Below are 16092 nucleotides of genomic sequence, written 5' to 3'. Positions count from 1 at the left end.
CCCTCTACTACCGGAAAGCCCAGTATCAGAAGATGCTCTAAATAAGATGATTTGTTTAAAGTCAGGAACATGCCTCCTCGGAATACTGCTATGATGGCAGAAGGTTCAGCAGACTTGTTTAGTATATTGGCCTTTGGATAACTAATTTCATGGTTATCAACCCTAACAAATCACATTTGTTTATGATGTGTGACATGGGAGAAGAGGAGAATATTTTAAATACAGAGCTCTTAAAGTGAAAAGGAGAGGTATTCTTTTGTTTAGGCATCATAGTATATTTCCTTTCTATTTGTTGAGTGAGGGTGATACTTGTGCATTCTACACCTGATTTAAAAACAGAAGAAATGAAGAAGATACCGAAAAATGGGAAATTCCATAGCCAGATCTCCGGCAGTATAATTGTCCTTTTTAGATTTTTCAAATAGACTCCGCCAAGGTCCACAGTCCCGAGACATGGTGAGACAATAGGTGTCATGGACATCCCAATACATTATACCAAGTTCGCTCTTCGGGACTGATCCACCACTATCTCTGGTGGAGTGAACGCCATGAGAATGGACAGATGGAAGACCCGATGACCAAACTCCAAATCAGTCATTGCAAGGCTACAACAGCGTTGCATGTCATAAAATGGAAGGGTAGAAATTGGCCCTTTAAAGATGAAGGGCATAATTCACAATTAAAATGTCAACTTCATGAGTTGCACACTTATAGTTATAATATTCTATTTCATTATTGGGAGGTGGATCTCAAATCTGGGGAACCAGTTTCGCGTCTCGGCAATGACGCTCAGCATCCTGTGATTCTGGGCAAATCACGTAATCTCCCCGTGCCTAGCAAAATGAATGTGTCATTGTGTTACGCAACTAATGCTCATGTAAAGCGCTCTGATACCTTCGGGTCAAGTTCGCCCTATATAAAACTCTGACAAGAAAAAATGACCAGGTCGAACCCTAAACTGGTGAATTTTCCACACCTGGAAATTTGCTAGTTGACATTTAGCATTCAATTGACAACGAGATTTTCCTTTTTCTTAGCTTTGTAGGGAAATCCTTTTTCCAATGTCTCCGAAAATATGGGGCTGTGAGGGAATGTCCTCACACAATATGCACCATTTCTCCTGCCTTGTTTACCAGCTCTAAGTGCATCCAGAGGTTGGAGCAGCAATCAATCCGCCAGAAAGCCTTAGAGTAGCCCAAGTGTGCTCTCTTCTACGTTGCTCTTGTATCCTCTACTTTCACGTGCTTACTATTCAATATTTACTACTTTAGAAGCAATCACTGTGCATTGATACATTCCTTGGTGAGCTCCAATGAGGTGTAAATTCCCCTTTGGAATGCCTTTGTCACCCTCAACCGTTTGCAATGTGTGCTTTGGGATTGAAAAAACAAACTGCACATTGCACTGCATGTTTTACACTGCAGATTAGCAATTTGCATTTGCGAAGCCAGCAGGTTTCTCTGCACCGTGAGTGTGAACGAAGACACTTTCCGCACCAGCCCTATTTTCTTATCTGTATTTCTACACTTAAAAAGCCTGAGTATTTCAAGCTGAAAATCGGATGGCATTTTCGTTTGGTTCAAAACCTTTCACTACAGAATGTTAAGGAAACTGCAGATGACTTGGAAAAGCGATTGACAATGCACCATGAAGAGTGCTATCGAAGAAACTAGATTAGAAGTCAGCAGGCAACATTTCCCATTGGTTATTGTTGTTGGAGGACCCAGTCCAGTTTTGTTGACGTTTGATGGAGGTATTTTATACATGTGGGAAATTGCTTCTTCTATTTGTGTGCAAGTTCTGGGAAGGCCTGTGGTGAGGAGCTAAAGACTGACACATAATCAATTGGTCTCATTTTCCAGGCAGACATGTACCATCTGCACCTTTGAAAAACGACACTGTTCACGTTGGCAATACCCAACATTTGTGATTTTTACATGCATACCACAAGGAAGACCATGCATCACCTCGCTTTTGAATGACAGACCGGAACAGAGAGCATTTATAGAAATCGATGAAGGTAAATGTATGGTCAAGTGGGTTTGCTGGGTCATTACTAAAGGCAGGAGGGAAAATGTACGGAGTAACCCGTCCGCCAAGATCTAAATAAGGCCCTAAGTTGCCTTGTTCAGTTATGGGGGCAGGAATACGGGAGCTTGAGTGAGATACGTGGAGTACTTTAATGACCAACATTTACTTTTAGAATTTGTTTCACCAGAGGAAAGTCACATACACCTAAAAGTGGATCTATGTGCTGAAGGGTATGTGACTTTTATAGGAAAAATATTTCTCCACGTTGATAAACTCATTCCGCTGTACCCTTCATATTCTCACCCTGTTAAGGCATTTGAAATTGCCTAAACCAGGACAAAACCTGCACCTAGTTCCAGGTTGAGACATTACCTGCAGGAGTATGCACACCTTACAAACTTACAGGTCTGGGGGTATTTGCGCTCCTGTGCAAGCTGTCTAGCTGAAAGATTCCCAAAATTCCACAACAAAACCTCATCCTACGAATGTGGAAATCACACCATACTGATGGAATTTACTCTTTGTACTTTGTTAATTTTCAAAATTCCTCCTATCCTAATACCTAGTTGCCCTATGGGGTTAACCAGGCTTACAGCATAGCAGGGCGAAAGAGAATAAAATGAAGGCTATTCTATCATTTGGCAACAATCCAGCTCTCCAAGTTACCAAACTGCAAATTGCCACTCCCTATCAAAAGTCCTTTATTTAGCCACAAGAAAAATGAAGGGACTTCAAAATTAGTTTTTTTTGTTTTATTTGTAGACATTTTGCATTGAGAAGAATGTCACCTGTCCAAAAATAGACTCATTATAAAACTAAAGGACCAGGTCAGTCTAATCTGATAATTTCTCTACCTATTCTAACAATTAGGGGTCTGATTTATTCAGCTATATGTCTCTCAAAAAACTGTTAGGATGTTTTCTAGTCCAAAAGTCAAGTAAAATATCTTGTTCATATTAATCTGTTTTCCCAGGCAGAGTAAAGAGCTCTTAAAGCTTGTGGTAAACCATCAAGCTGTAATACAGTAATGGATATTGAGAGAAAGTGGATTATTAGCTGGGGTGGATGGTAATCCCCTGCAAGTAAACATTTCACTATACTTGATAGATTCAGTAAATGTTTCCCTAATTTAAACCAAAGCTCAAGCCTTGGTAGCTTTGGCACAGAGCAGACAGGTTTAACTTAAGAAAATATGTAATGCCTTTAGAAGTAGCAAAACAGTTAAAAAGTCGAAAACACAACACATTATTTATTCTTTAATGCTTTAGGTTAATAAAAACCATAACAATATTCCAATAAAAACTGTAAGAATAAGAACACTAGTAATAAAACATAAAAAATGTAATTCTCCTGGGATATTCAGGTAATTTTGAACTTTGTTAATCAAGGGCATCCTAAAAATGTACCATACTATCATATGAAAGATAATTATATTAATACGCTATAAGTAAATAGTGCAGAGACAATAAGTACTATAATGCTCTGGTTTTTCTTATAAGGCGTGGTCCTAGTCAGTCAAGTGCTCAGTTCTAATCAATTTTTCGTATAAGAGCAAGAATTTCATTGTTTTATAGTCAAACTGAAGGTCAGTAGGATCAAGACATTTTACTATGGTAGATCTGCATGAGTGTATGCCCCTGGCATTGAAAGTTTTTTTTAACAATGAGATCCGAGTTGATTTTAAAGCTGGGCGTATGCAAATCAAGTGTATAATATCCTGTTGCTCTGCCTCGCATAAGCGACATGACTTTGAGCCACTTTATTTCCAAATTGGCAAGTCGGGCAAAGATGGTAATGTTCCTAGTCGAGTGGCCAATAACTTCCTTTTTAAAGATATGCTGCCCGCTGTAATACAGTATGTGATTGCAACACCATCCAGGCCTGCGCACGGTTGCTTAATTTGTTTTTGTTTTAGCTAAGCTTGTGCTTTTTTTATGACTTTATTCATTAATTGGTGGAATGCCAGCCAGGTCAAGTAGTGTTGCCACAATTTTGTCATTTTTGTTACAATCAATGCCTATTTCAGGTATTTGCTGCAGACTGATTGAGGATCGTCTTCCTGTGTCTGGCAGACGGTGTTATTTAATAAGCTTATGCGATTTTTGTTTTGTGATTTTTTTTATTGTACAGCGTGTTCTATAGCACGAACTTGACTTGAAATACTCAGGCTTTTTAACTGTAGAAATACAGATAAGAAAATAGGGCTGGTGCGGAAAGGGTCTTCGTTTACACTCACAGTGTAGAGAAACCTGCGCAGAGCGCTTTACATAGCACCAGTTGCATTACATGAGGACACATTCATTTTTGTTAGGCACAGGGAGATTAAGTGATTTGCCCAGAATCACAGGATGTTCAGCGTCATTGCAGAGACTCGAACCCAGTTTCCCAGATTCGAGGTCGACCGCCCTAGCCGTTACGCCAACTCCTCTCCCACGATTTACCCATATTTTATACCATGCTTTTATTCAACTTAATGCTGAGGACTGTTGCAACAGGTCAAATTTCAGCCAAACATGCGCCGGAGAGGCGTTCTGAGGAAGTCTGAAAACTCTTTTATACACCTTTGTATGCAGACTTTCAAGTAGTGTTTCATCTTTCCAATGTAGGTCCAAACTTGCATATGCCGCTGTTGGTAAGAATCTGGCCGTTATAACTGCTAGCAGTGGCTTGTAGGAAGGGCCATTCAGTCTTTTGCAAGAGAACAGATGGCATAGATCAAACCATTTCCTTTTTTAAAGGCATACTGTTGTGTGTTTGAAAATGTAATCGATTATCTATGTACAGGCCCAAGTACTAACAGTTGCTGACCGCGTCTAGTCTTGTATCACCAAACTTGATAGGGAGTTGTTTTTGAGGGCAGTTCCTAATTGTCATTGTTTTTGTTGCATTTATTTCAAGTGCGTTGGTTTTGACAAATGCTTGTAGCTCGTCAAGTGCTCTTTGGAGGCCCACTAACATTTGGCGAAGTAAAACAATGTCATCTGCATAGGGACGTTTTGTTACTTATAATGTACCTAGTCGTTGGGGATGCAAGTTTACTTGATCTAATCTTGGGGAGAAGTTTGCCATGAACAAGTTAAATAGATGCAGGGCTAAAACACAGCGTTGTTTGAAGCGTTTCTCAGTATCTATTTTTCTTGGTTGTCTGGTACAATCAACTATTTTAATCTGAATCCACATGTCTGTGTAAAGCTGCATTATGGCTCAGAGAGTTCTATCTGGGAGATCCCATGTCCCTAATTTTTCCCTTGGAAGGCCTCTATCTACTCGGTCAAAGGCCGCTCTGAAATATGTGAGACATGAATGCAGGCTTTTCGGCATGTGCATGCTCTTTTCTGCCATTAGACCAAGAGCTAAGATGTTTGCTGTGGTACCAAACCCTCAGGGAGATCCTGTCTGTTTAAAGGGGATTATGTTTCGACTGTTTGACAATTCCACCAATTTGTCGAGTATGAGTGATTCATAATATTTTGCTTCTCAATCTACAAGGACTATTAGCCTATAATTAGCCGGGTCTGACCAGTCACCATCTTTGTACACCTGATTGATTATTAACCATCTCCAGCCCAGTAGTCTGGTTCCAGCTTCAAAAGAGCTTGCGGGATGCAAGGGCCCCATCCACGCGTCCTGATTATTTTACCTTTGACAGTTTATCTTCTGGCAATTGTAGTATATCCTGCTCCACTAGTGAGATCGAGTCAATGGGAGGGTCCCTTGTATTTGATGTTCTGGATTTGGAAGCCTCTATTGTTTTGAGGTCCAGTTTTGACAAATGTTTGCTTTCCTCCTCTTGGTTGTGTGTACATCTTTGCCAAAGATCTTGATTAGATGGGCTGCACAGATTGTTTCAGTGACACATGAGGCATTTATAACTTTTGAGGTTCTTGTTAGCTCATTTACTATTTCCCAGAAAGCTCTAGTGTTTGTTCGTTTTGCGTCAAAGAGGAGCTTGGACCAAAATGTGTCTGTTTGCACTCTCCTATCTTCCCAGACATGTTTTTTATATTGCTTCCTGCGAAATGTTATTTTATCCCAGGTGTCCTTTGTAGCCTTTGCATTTCTTGTGACTATCCTTTTTAAAGCTTTCCTTAAATTCTGGGCTTTTTTTTAGATGTGGTTTGGCTGCTTATGCAGAGGCCTCTTAGCATGAATGATTGTGGTCGTATGTTTTAGTAGGTTCTTTAAAAAGGATGCCCAGGTTTCTACTTTGGTGCCTTTTATGCTGTTGCTGCTTGTTTTCAGCTCCTTTGCCTTGCTCACTAACTGGCCGAGTGTGTTACTCGTCCATTTTAGGCGTTTCAGGTTGGTGGTTGTTACCTCCCCCATATCTACTGGGGCAATTGGATGCCTTGAGGGGCTGATACTCAATTCAAGATGTTTATATGAATGGTCACTTCATGTGGTGTGTTTAATTATATATTTCTACATGTATGCAAGTAGCGGTAGAGTAAGAATTGTGATGTCTATTGTTGATCGAGCAAACACAACACAATAAAAATCCCACCCCAATTGAAAAAATAGTGAATATTTTAATGAACACAATGATATCAAATCAACACAATTCCAATAATGGAAACTGGAGGTAGGATTTTTTAACATCTTATTTTAATGTCTAAAAGTACAATGCATCAAAAGTGGGCAACTGGTTGTGCTAGACCAAGGCAAGGTCAAATGTTAAGGCTGACCATGATCGATCGACAGAGACTCAGTTTGTCCGAGTCAAAGACTTACAATCTTTTCTTAGGAACTTCTGCATTTCAACTGGTTGCCAATGGGCTAGTCAGCATCCAAGGCAGTAGGCGGAAGCCGAAGCCAGGTTCAATGGCGATGGGTTACAGGAGGACAGAGTTTCGATGCGGTCATCGATGAAGGTGGAGGTAGTTTGAGTTTCACTTCCTGGTGGTCTTCTGTGTCATTGGGACTCGTTAACGGCGACATTGAAGAAGTTGTGGGATGGGGTCAAAGCGGCATATTCAAGGGTCGCGTAGCGAACATAGCAGGAGTTACAACAAAATCAGGCGCACAGATCATGCACCCTCTGCGGATCAGCTGGCAGTTTGGTCTAGCTCCCTCAACAATTCTCCAGGCAAAATGTTGGTAGAAAGTTTCAAAGTCCCAGGTTTTGGGTTTTGTCAGGAGACGTACACTGTGACAACAGCCAATGGTTTGAGGATCTCAGGACCAGCACTTGAGGTTCGGGACTCACTCCAACAGAAGTCTCCAGCAGGGTCCAGGATAGTTTCGGTTAAAACAGGTCAGTCTGGCTCCTTTAGGAAAGTGGGCTTCTTCTTGCTTTTGTGTCCCAGTAGTTTAACAGGATGCCAGACAACTGATCCTTGGAGTGCAATCTTTGTCTTGGAAACATGTGGGAGCAGGTCTAGCCCTTAGGGTTCTCCTCGGAAGAGTGTACTGGGGTGCCATTCTTATGCACAGTGCCAACCTGTAGGTGGTGGAGGGGCCTGGTCACTCCCTAACCAATGGGGTCAAAGTTTCCTTTCTACTTTTATAGCACTTTATGTCTTTTTTACTGCAAACTATCCAACAGTGCCCCTCTCTACCTAATACCAAAATTGAACTTTTCTTTAGCTGCGCACAACTCTTGTGCCCACCGCAGTGAAATGGCCAGGAAAATACACCAACCCTCCCTTGTGGTCACTCATAATCAGTTCTGGCGACAGCTCCTCTCTCGCTGGGGTGTATTGATGCCTAGCTGGCTAGTAGGCCCATGTGTAAACTACATCTGCCTGTGACACAGTATACATCCTTTGAAGTTAAATCATTTCCTGGGCCCAGCCCAGATGGGCATCCTGTCATGGAAAGTTCAACCCATTTCTCTTTGTCTCAGTTTTGGGAGCCACTTCACACCTATTAAGAGACAATTCAATTAATGGGTGACTGTGAACACTGGCTGAGAAGTGTATGTTCTCAGGCAAGATAATGTTAACTTTCTAAATGTGTCATTTTTAAAATAGTAATATAAAATCCAACATGACCATGAAGGTAGATTTAAAATTACTATAAAAAATGAGTCCCTGAATTATTTTTCCAGCAACTCCCAAACTGAGGTTAAGCATTATAATGTGTTATAATGTAACCAATTGTTTCCTATGGGGCAGCCCACCTTGCCACAGTGAACAATAACTTTGGAGGTTTTTCACTGCCAGGATATGTAGCCTTCAAAAATACATGTCCCACGTTTTAAATACCATGCACCCTCACATATTGGAATATCAGGGCCTACATTAGGGGTGAATTATAAGTATTAAAAATGAAGGTTTAGGTCTAGCAGAAGGTTTCTTTTATTAAGTTGAACTGACATTTTTAAAACGGCACACCAGGTCTGCATAAGAAGGCCTGGATGCATGCTTTGCAGTATCACTTTAGTGGTGGCCAAATATGTGCTGCCACGCAAGGGGGCGCAAAGGCGACACAAAACCTAAGTGAGATTTATCAAGCCACGCAAGGCCACCTTGTGTGCCCTGCATGGCTTGATAAATTTGGAGTAACGCAAGACAGCACAAATCGCTGCCTTGCATTACTATGGCCTAGAGAGGCATTGCATGAGTGAGACATTGGTGTCCCCACTCATCTACTCATGAATTTTGGCAAATTCCTAGGCTTACCATTAGTGGTAAACCTGGGATTGTGTTAAAATGCTACTCATCCCCAGGTGAAGTGTAAATCCAGTACTTGTATAGCACACAAATCAGCCCCAAAGGGATATCTCGGCGCTGGGGGCCGTTGGGAAGATTAAGCGAGCTATTGCCCAGAGTCGCATGGTGCTGGGCAGACCCCTGCTGCCGGAGCCGGGAATAGAACCGTGATCCCCAGCATCCAGCGTCAGTCGCCCTGGCACCACATCTCTCCCCACAACAAGGAGAAATAACTTTATTTATCCTTATTTGTTCCTCTTTCTACATGTGCTTCATTCTGCAGCACATATAGAAAGAGGAAATGCTCCTCAGGATTGTTTATATGCATGAATGTGTGCCTTCCCGCACAAAAACAATCCTGCATACAATGCAGGAACCCTTGCAACATGATGCAAGGGTGCATGCGTTGGCGCTAGTCAGCCAAAACTGCGTCAGCGCTAGGAAAGGACAAGAATGACCATACACAAAGACGCATTGTCCTCCAAATGTGTTTTAAATCATTTGTATCTGTATCATACAGTTAAGTGCTGGTACTTACAGATTGCAAATATGCAAGTAAGCAGTGGAGTGCTGTACATAGTAAGATAAGAATGAAAGCAGTCTGTCTTGGCAGGGTGGAAATGATTGAGGAGGAGGCTATTGAATGAATGTTTCTCAAGAGCATGGTTGTTCCTATCACTGACTGAAGAGACCTTCTTTGAAATAATGGAACTTCTGTTCCATTCTTATCCATGAAGTGATGTAACAAGCATCAAAAACAGAAGACTGTTGTCCCAAATCTTACATGGTCATATTGAGAGGCCTTATCTCCTGATGTTTTCTTTCTTTCTTTTTTTCATTTCTAGATTTCTAGTGTGGCTGTGTCTTGACACCTTGCTTTACATTGGTATTTTCAAATAGTTTTAGTTAGGGCATGTCAAAGCTGTATTGTAGGCGATGCAACAGAACTTGAGGAAAACATGGGTATGCAAGTTTATACATTTTAGTGCTTGACAGCGGAGATTATAAAAGGAGATTATAAAAACCCTTTGCTGGAGTCAATATGAGTCACGGATCTATGCAGGGAAAGTATTACTTGCATTGATGTAAGGGAGAATCATGCCTTAGGTAGTTTGAGTTTGAGTTTGAGTTTAAAAGCACTTTTAAAGCGCACGTATACCGGCGGTTTCTTGGCGCTGTAGCTAGTGGGGACTGAGGGTTAAGAGCAGGGAGAGAGGAATGGGCATTTATTCAAAGGATTTTGTGAATAGGTAGGTTTTAAGATTTTTGCGGAATTGGGGATAGAGGGTGATGGCACGAAGATGGAGGGGAAGGGAATTCCAAAGAGTTGGTGCTAGAATGGCAAATTTGGAGCCGCCCCACTTCTTTCTCCGGAAGCGAGGGATGGTGAGGAGGGACTGAGAAGAAGAACGTAGGTCCCTAGAGGGGACATAGGAAATAATCTCAGAAGAGATGAAGGCAGGTGCCAGGTCCAATCGGGCCAGGAAAGTGATGGATGCGAGTTTGAATTGAATTCTAGCCCGCACTGGGAGCCAGTGGAGAGATTTCAGAAGTGGGGTGGAGTGGTGGAATTTGGGAAGGTTGAAGGCTAGGCGGGCCGCCTGGTTTTGGATCTGTTGAAGGCGGCGCAAACTGTATGCAGGAATACCGGCATACAGAGCGTTCCCGTAGTCCAGGCGGGACACCACCATGGCCAGAATAATAAGTTTGAGAGCGGAAAAAGTAAAGAAGCGGGACACCTTGCGAATAGTACGCAGTGAGAGGAAAGAAGAAGATACCACAGAGCTAACCTGGGAGTGGAGGGTGAGTTGGGAATTGAGCTTAATGCCTAGTGTTTTAACAGAGGAGGAGGGGGCAGGAGGAGAACCAAGAGAGGGAGGCCAGCAAAGGGGGGACCAGGGGCTGGATGAACCGCCCGTCAATACCAACTCGATTTTGTCCGGGTTAAGTTTGAGGTGATTGTGGCTCATCCAGTCCCTGATGTGGAACATGACAGTTTGAAAGTTGAGGACAGCAGAAGGAGAGGAAAGATCAAAGACCAGCTGGAGGTCATCCGCATAGTTAAATACGGCGACCTCCATCTGTTGGAGAGAAAAGATAAGAGGGGCGATATATAGATTAAACAGAAGAGGGGAGAGAGATGAACCTTGAGGAACCCCGCACTGGACTTTCCGGAAGTCCGCTGTGAAGTCACCCAGGCGAACAGCCTGGGTGCGGTCGCTCAGGAAGGAGGACAACCAGACCAGGGCAGTCCCCTCGATCCCCGCCGCCCTGACACGGGAAAGTAAGATGTTGTGGTCCACCGTATCAAAGGCGGCTGAGAGGTCGAGGAGCACAAGGGCCTGGTGATGATTAGTGTCCATACCCTCCCTGAGGGTGTCGAGGACCGACATGACCACGGACTCCGTGGAGTGTGCGGGGCGGAAACCAGCTTGGCGGGGGGCGAGGGCTCCATGTTTCTCCACAAAGGAGCTCAGAGCGCAGGTGACGTGGCGCTCGAGCACCTTAGCTAGAAATGGCAGGAGGGAGATGGGGCGGAAATTGGCAGGGACAGAAGGATCTGCCCCAGGTTTTTTCAAGATGGGCACAATTACCGCAGACTTCAAGGAGCTAGGAACTATGCCTTGCGCGAGGGAGCTGTTGAGGAGGTGAAGGGGGGGATCTAGACAGGAGACAAAGATGTGGCGGAGGATATGGGCAGGACAGGGATCAAGAGGGGAGCCAGATTTGATCAGAGGCACCAATGAAGTCAGGTTTTCCCGAGTGATAGGGGGAAAGGTGGTTAGTTTGCCTTTGGGAGGGGGACATTGGGGATCCACAAAAGAAGGGGGAGGTGGGGGGATGTTGGCCTTAATGGTGATAATTTTCTGGATGAAATAATTATTAAGAGAAAGACAGAGGTCATTTGACGGGACAGGTTTAAGCGTAGTTCTGTCCGAGAATGCCAGGTTGTGAACGATGGAGAAGATCTCTTTAGACTGGTTCTCCGCTGCTAAGATTTTGGAGGAGAAATAAGCTGTTTTGGCCTCCAGGATGCTTTTTTTGTACTGGTTAAGGATATTGATATATTCCAGTTTCAAAGTGGGGCAGTAGTTTCTCCTCCAAGCCCGCTCTGCGCGGCGAACTATTAGTTTGGTGGCTTTAAGCTCTTGGTTAAACCACCGGTTGGCGTCTTTGTCGCGTTTAGAGGTAATGCGCTTGAGCGGGGCAACGGAGTCGCAGCTGCGGGAGAGCCACTGGTCTATAGCGTCAGCCTGGGAGACGGTGGTGAGGCCCTGAAGAGGCGGGAGAGAACCAGCAAGGAGAGAGGAGAGATTCTCAAGATTGACCCGGCCCCATGATCGGACCCAGGTGTTTTTGGGTCGGGGGGCATAGCTGGGGGAAGGATAGGAAGGAGAAATGAAATCAAATGATGGTCGGACCAGGTGCAAGGGGAGATAGATAAGGATTCCACAGGGCAGTTCAGGGACCAGATTTGGTCAAGCTGGTGACCCTTGATGTGGGTGGGGGAGTGAACATGGGGTGTGAAGTTAAGGGAGTGGAGGGTTTCGGAAAAATCCTTAGATGACAGACATTCGGCAGGATCGGAAGGCCAGAAATTAAAGTCGCCGAGGAGCAGGATGGAGGAGTTGTTGATTGCAATGGTAGCCAAGACCTCCAAAAAATCTGGGAGAAACTGCAGGGGGGACTGAGGAGGACGATAAGTAAGGAAACAGGTAAGAGGAGGGGAGGTGGATACTGTGCGAATCACCAGGAATTCGGTGGTAGCAATGTTAGGTAGAGGGAGAATTTGAAAAGGGAAATCGGTACGTGCGATGACTGCCACGCCGCCCCCGGTAGTGTTTCTCAACATACATTTTACCAGGTAATTTTGAGTTGGTGTTTAAGAGAGAGGTGATACTAATCAGACTGAGATTTATTTATGACTATTATTTTGAAAGAGTGGTTACTCACTATAGTGAATCCAAGTAAGAGCAGCCTCTGTGGTGAATGTGTAGTACTCAGTCTAACTTCATATAATAGTGGAAGTATTGAATCTGAAATATGAAATCTAAAATTAAAAACAAATATCACATTTTTGTCAAATTCAGCTTCTGAGGTACTTGCTGGCATTCAAACATGGATGAAGGAAATTCAATGCTTCAATGTTTCTGCTAGGGTGGTGTTCTTCGGAATTTAAGATCAGTTTAGTAGTCTGAGTAGACTTATTTTGACCCAAATTCAAGATTGTGCTTTGTGACTGCATTGGTTCAAAGAATTGCCCTGTGGGACATTTTACATGAACTAGAAACAGTACCATTGAGCCAATAATAGTATCGCTGTATTCTTTCTTATCTTTCAAAAATAAACATTTTTGCTCTCTTTCAAATATAAAGTGTCTGTCCTTAACACTTTTTATTACACTTCAGCGACTTCTCAATGTATGACGTTTTACATTAATTAATTGCTGTTGGGTTATTGTATACTGAATGCCTCTTGGTTTCTCTCCAAACTATTCAGATACAGGAGTCCAGAGTACTGTCCGAGTTAGGCAGTCTTCAGACCACGTATCATAGACAGAATTGTACCAAAGGATTCCCAAATTAATTGAACTCTAGTGTAAGTATTTAACTTAAGTTACTTTTTGGTCTGAGTTACAAAAGGGTTAATTGTGTAAGTAAGCATATAAGAACACAATTATAATATCCCCACACAATTTTGTAGATTGTAGCCACATGGATAAAATTCCATTTCTCATCACCAAACCAAGTGCATTTAAATTTTAATTTTAATCATTATTTAATTTACGTAGTCTAAGAACATAAAAAATATTTAAGCAAACTTCCAAGCAGATTAATGTGCTCAATGCAAAATGCATTGCGCCTATGTTGTGTACACACAAACACTGGTCTTTATTACAATGAGAGCATCAGCTGTGTGCTGAAACCAGTGGAAGAATCATTCTTGGCCCTGAAAGCCAGAAACCAGATATATGTTTTGATCTTTTAATGGTATGGACCTAAGAAAGTGTTTGTTAGTGCTTTGTAAACAAGACAAATAGCATTTTCGTTTTGGCTAACATATGCTAACATGTTATTCCGAACTTTTACAAAGGTGTGTATCTTGTGTGAACTGTAAGCTTTTTCTTTGACTGATGAATTAACTTGTGACAAAAAAAGACAGAAAAAACAGGCTTGCTTTTTAATATCATGCAAATAATATGTATATTTGCATTTCACGATAAATATAGACATATTGTTCCATAACATGTAGTAAATTGCATCACCTACAATCTACTGTACTGCAGATCACATTGATGTTATGCTTAAACTAGTAGCTATTAAAGAACCCATTATGAGTACAAAAAAATCACCAAAAAGTTATTATGCTTATAAGTCAGTCCAGTACGAAAAGAAAAATAGGACTTAAGGATTCGCATTTTATGTCTCTTTTACAAGCATTCATTTGTTGTCAAAGAGACATTTATTATTATTCATTTATTTGCTTTCCCTTAAATGCGTGGCTTATTTGCCAAGATATTGCCAAACAATTGGAGCCTCGTTTATAGATTGGTGTGAATACACCTCACTGGTATATTTTTGCACTTCATTTATTCTTGGGAGCAAAAAGAACTAAAATGCATAAATAGTTTTTGAACTTGTTTTATATGGTTTCATTCTGCATTTTCTGCATTTTTCCACTCCCTTTTAACAACATCTGATAATGTGAACGAAAAACCTTCTTTCCATTCTTAATTGCCCATAGTACAGCAACTAGCACAATTAACATTTGAGGTATTTTTGCACTGCTCAGTGTTGCTACCTGCAATAGACATGTGCCTAATGCTGTAGTGTAACTTGTCAGAGAAATAGGGATAACGGCATAACCACAAGTGGTAGCTCTGCTAAATGATATTCATGTGTCCTTTGGAAAACAAAGAGACTAGGAAAATCTCTAGAATGTCTCTCCTCAAAGTCGAAGATGGGCAAATGATTTTATCATTTCTTTTTTGTTGTATGTAGTGATTGCAATTATAATGACAAAATACTTCTTATTCAATTCAAGTCTGCATGTAATACATAAGGGGCCTGATTGACAAAAATATTTAAGAGTATAGGAAGTAATATTACTGGAGTACTCTTTGAATACTCTTACATTCCTTTGTGTATTGGACCCAAAATGTCCAAATCCATATTAATAAACGAGCAAAAAGTGTTCCTCCTATTTATCCTAATTTTCTATAAATATTTCTCAGTATTCACATCAGGGAAATTATGTGGCATATCAGAAAAACATGTAAAAGTATATAAAAGAGGACTACCGAAGTACTACTGTACACACTTTATACTGCCTCTGTGAAAAGGCCTCAACATGTATAATTCTTTTTAAAATAATCATAAAATAAGAACAAATATATGCCCTTCACAATAATGAACTGCACCCTAACTTATGGAAGACGTACGGTAAAAGCCACAAAAGCAGGCAAGGGATTGTAACGCATTGTTACAACAAATCCAAATAATTTCAATAGTCACATCACCAATGTTGTGTACAAATAAAATTGGCAACAAAATTGCATTTGAAAAATGGGTATTCTCAAAACTATATTATTTGAATGCAGCCATACTACAATGAAATATCAAATCCAGGACTTCAAACAAGAATAAATACATTCAAAAGAGCTGGGATTGCTTATCTCAGCCTTTATGGACTTCATGCATCATATAATCATAATATGCTTTATTTCGGCACTTGCCATAAAAGCAAACACAATAGCTTAAAACTATAAAATCATGCATGAACTTCTTGCATTGTAAAATATAAACTGACATATGAAGTTGCATTTAGCAGTTACTTTGTTTATGGTAGCAAAAACAATCCGCCCTACTGTTTCACCCTGAAATACTTTTAAAGATGTCTTCATATTCTGTTTCTCCTCCTATTTTTCCCCTCTCCTCCGATCACCTTATTTTGGCCCACTACTTCTTCTGTGATCCTTACTTTTTTGGCATTCCCCTACTTCTATGGTTAACTAATTTTTTGCCCTTTCTCCTCCTAGCCCTTGTGTTTATTTGTTATACCCGCTTTCTGGGGGTTTGGTGTTTTGAACTCTCCTTGTTCTGAGAACATAATTTTACGACCTCACTCTCTTATTCTGTAAGCCCAATTTGTAAATACTGAGAACAGTGGTCTCAAGTGATTATTTATATTTTGTAGGTAAGTAAATTACATCAGTACATTCTATTGTGTTATATGAAAGCTAATCTTTCCAAAAAAAAGCAGGGTGGTCAGATTTGTTGAGGGAGAAATAATTGCAGCCTATATTATGTTTGGGAAGATGTACATGCTGTTAAATAAATAATTACAATAAAGTTGGCATTCCATTTTATTAATATTGACATTGTATTCCAATAGAGTATCAGTGTTT

General features: G+C 41.3%; 1 protein-coding gene across 2 annotated transcripts in view; it reads left to right on the top strand.

Annotated features, from left to right (window-relative positions):
- The window catches only part of CHRM3 (cholinergic receptor muscarinic 3), a 2422098-nt gene that overhangs the window by 1124606 nt on the left and 1281400 nt on the right, over positions 1-16092 (top strand). The window contains exon 5 of one of the 2 annotated variants that reach the window (XM_085612343.1): positions 13185-13283. The exons of the other annotated variant lie outside the window; for it this stretch is intronic. The gene's annotated coding sequence lies outside the window, so the exon portion shown is untranslated. The remainder of the gene's footprint in view (positions 1-13184; positions 13284-16092) is intronic. 2 annotated transcript variants of the gene reach the window in all.

Source organism: Triturus cristatus, chromosome 6, assembly GCF_964204655.1.
Source record: "Triturus cristatus chromosome 6, aTriCri1.1, whole genome shotgun sequence".
NCBI classification, from domain to species: Eukaryota; Metazoa; Chordata; class Amphibia; order Caudata; family Salamandridae; genus Triturus; species Triturus cristatus.
The sequence above is the reverse complement of the archived record's forward strand: the minus strand, read 5'-3'. Positions and strand labels throughout refer to the sequence as shown.